Source organism: Suricata suricatta, chromosome 11 (genome assembly GCF_006229205.1).
Source record: "Suricata suricatta isolate VVHF042 chromosome 11, meerkat_22Aug2017_6uvM2_HiC, whole genome shotgun sequence".
In the NCBI taxonomy this organism is placed as follows: domain Eukaryota; kingdom Metazoa; phylum Chordata; class Mammalia; order Carnivora; family Herpestidae; genus Suricata; species Suricata suricatta.
This window is the reverse complement of record NC_043710.1, coordinates 100,524,988-100,528,054: the sequence shown is the minus strand read 5'-3', so window position 1 is coordinate 100,528,054 and position 3,067 is coordinate 100,524,988. Positions and strand designations below refer to the sequence as shown.

The following is a 3,067-nucleotide window of genomic DNA, read 5'->3' as shown; positions in this document are numbered from 1 at the left end:
CCTTCTGCATCAATGGAGTTCCTTTGTAAAGAAGAATTATCCCTTTATTTTTTACTCAATGATTTATATGCACTTATGAATATTTTTCATTCTTTGAGTTACAATCCGATACTATTATTCTTGATTTTGTTGTTCAAACCGTTCCAGCGTTGACCATCGTGAGCTTTTTTTAAGGTTGGCCTCTGTGTCCTTTTACTACGTCTTCATCTTTCAAAAACTACTTGTTAGCAGGTGCTCTGTGGCACCACCAGATGCTCCAGTGTCGGCCACTCCAACCACAGGAGCCCAGATTTTTTCCTAATTTAGTGGGTGCAGCACTTAATGTTCTGTGATTCATGGTCCTCACCTACAAAAATGACTGCATTAGAAAAACGACTTACGCTTCCAAAGCTAGTTGTTTCTTTCAGCTTCATCACAGAGCACTTTGCATCTTTTTTTTTTTTTTTTTTTTTTTTTACTAAACACATCTCAAAGTCTATCTTAAGAGTTCATTTACATTTCTGTGCTTCCATCTAGATTCCTTGAGGTCTGACACTTTCACTTATTCCTTTATTCCAAAGACCCTTACTGAGCATCTGTTATCCAACAGAGGTGTAGTGGTGAATAAGGCACTCAGTCTCGGCTTTAACTTTCCTGATCCAATGCCTGACACAGAATAAACTCACAGCACCCTCTTGGAATCAACGTGAAAAGAACTCTCAGTGAAGAGGACTACTTGGCTCCTTACTTTGTCAAGAAAGAAAATCACCACAGTCTATGACTCAGGTCTTTCCTAACCACACTTAGAAAATAATACATCACCGTCCATGGAAAACTACTATCTCCACCCCTTTTTCTGTTACCACCTCTTAGGGATTTATTAGCCTTTGAGAGAAGTGTTTGCTTGGTAAGTAAGTCCTAAATATATGAAGACTATAATTCAAATAGTGACTCCCTAAGGACAGCATTACTTTATGAACTCTATTTAATGTTTCCCTGAGCTATGCTGACTTTCATTTTTCAACAGAACCAGAAAATGTCTTGCAGAGTAATAATGGGCTGCATGTGCCCATGTTTCTCTGTAATTTCTGTTCCGGAAACATATACACAAAGCTCAGTGTATACATTTCAAACAGGACAGACTGAAAATTAAACAAGTAATGGGGAAGATTAACTCCCTTCCAAGAGTACAACAAAAATTATTTACCAGAAAAGAAATGTGCCACAGAAGGAACACAAAAAAAACAAAACAATCAAACAACCTTAAGGATTCCTTCTGTCAAACCAAATTACAGAGGATCACACGAGTGCCTAGGGCAAGATGCTTCCTGTGGAGAGCAGTATGTAAACTTTAAATGTAGCAGACTTCCAAAGCCTGAACATTGTCTTTATCACAAGAAACAAAATGGAACCTGATTTATAATGTGACACCTTCAAATACTTCCAGGATTCCTAGATTTTAAAATCAGTCTTAAGTTCCATGTAGTGACCCTGTGCCTATCAGGAGAAAATAATCTGCCATATGAAATAAAATCCTAATTACATATCAGTTCTCAAGACTAATGTCAAGTGCACACTGCACCCGGCGGGGACAGCTCCACGCAGGACGGTCCTGCTCAGCAGACCGGATCCGAGGGGAGAAGGGCGGGCTCCTCAGGCGGCGGTGACACCATGGAGAACTGATGGGTGTTGAAGAATTGGACTGGAATTGTGAGAAGTTCTGGTTCTTGGGGATGCATGGGCACGATTTACGTATGAAGATTATCAGAACACTCCAAAATGGCTTCTGTGCCGCACCACGCACCGACCTCAAGTGGCAGTGGTTCTGGGTTAGGAGGTCTGGCCAATAAATTAACTGAGGCCCAGAGTTTTGACTACAGTGAGATACCAAACTTTTCCCAAAGTACAGTGCCAGGTCATGCCGGTCGACTGGTGTTTGGGTTCCTGAATGGCAGAGGCTGTGTGATAATCAGGGCAGATTCCACATGTATGAAGGCTACCCACTCTCAAAGGTGACATTCCCAGTGAGAGTTTTCTCCCTTCTGGGTGTGGACACCCCAGTAGTCACCAATGCAGCGGGAGGACTCAACCCCAAGCTCGAGGTTGGAGATATCACGCTGATCTGCAACCACATCAACATCCCTGATTTCGGTGGTTTGAACCCTCTCCTAGGGCCGAATGAGGAAAAGTTTGGACTTCGTTTCCCTGCCATGTCTGATGCCTACGACCAGGCTCTGAGGCAGGAGGCTTACAGTGCCTGGAAACAAATGGGGGAGCAGAGAGCGCTGCAGAAGCTGGGGGCAGATGCTGTTGGCATGAGCACAGTGCCAGAAGTCATAGTTGCAAGGCACTGTGGACTCCGAGTCTTTGGCTTCTCCCTCATCACTAACGAAGTGGTCACGGATTATGAAACCAAGGAGAAGGCCACTCACGAGGAAGCACTAGAGGCCGGGAAGAAAGCTGCCCAGAAATTGGAGCAGTCGCTCTCTATTCTTACGGCCAGTATTCCACTGCCTGGCAAAGGCAGTTAACCAGCTCTGGAGAGGGCTGGCCTCTTCCTAATGGCTCCAAGGAGCTATTACCTGCTTTGGCCCCTTGCTGGGGTCATGCTTCTCTGCCCTTCAGTAGTAGGAGAAAGGACAGGAAGATCCGTATCTCCTACCAGACCCTTCTGTGCTGGCTCCTCTTCTGCTCAGTTGTCTCAAAATAGTTTTTACCCCTCTTCTTCCTCAAGAGGTAGAGCCCAAGCCCTACCACACAGCCATGTATTTGCTCTGGGTGTGATTTGGACTGTGAACTTGGCACATTACCTATTGCTATCTCTTTGAGATAAGATGATATCACATTCCTGAAGACTTCATTCCGCCTCCCACGAGGGCCAGACCACCCAGTCCAATACCGATTCATATTTTGAGAATAAAAAAGATGAAATCATAAAAAAAGACTAATGAATGTCATAAAGACAGTGCTGTACCACCACTGTAAGTGACTGCGTCCTTCTGAGGAGATAATCTATGGGAATTTCCACGAAGTTTCTCTATCAGTGTTACAGATTTCCCGAAGGTGAAACTTCACGTGGACAGACTAG

General features: G+C 44.1%; 1 pseudogene; it reads left to right on the top strand.

Moving 5' to 3' along the window:
- Positions 1–1,300: 1,300 nt before the first annotated feature.
- Positions 1,301–2,510, top strand: LOC115272682 (annotated as a pseudogene).
- The last annotated feature ends 557 nt before the right edge of the window (positions 2,511–3,067 follow it).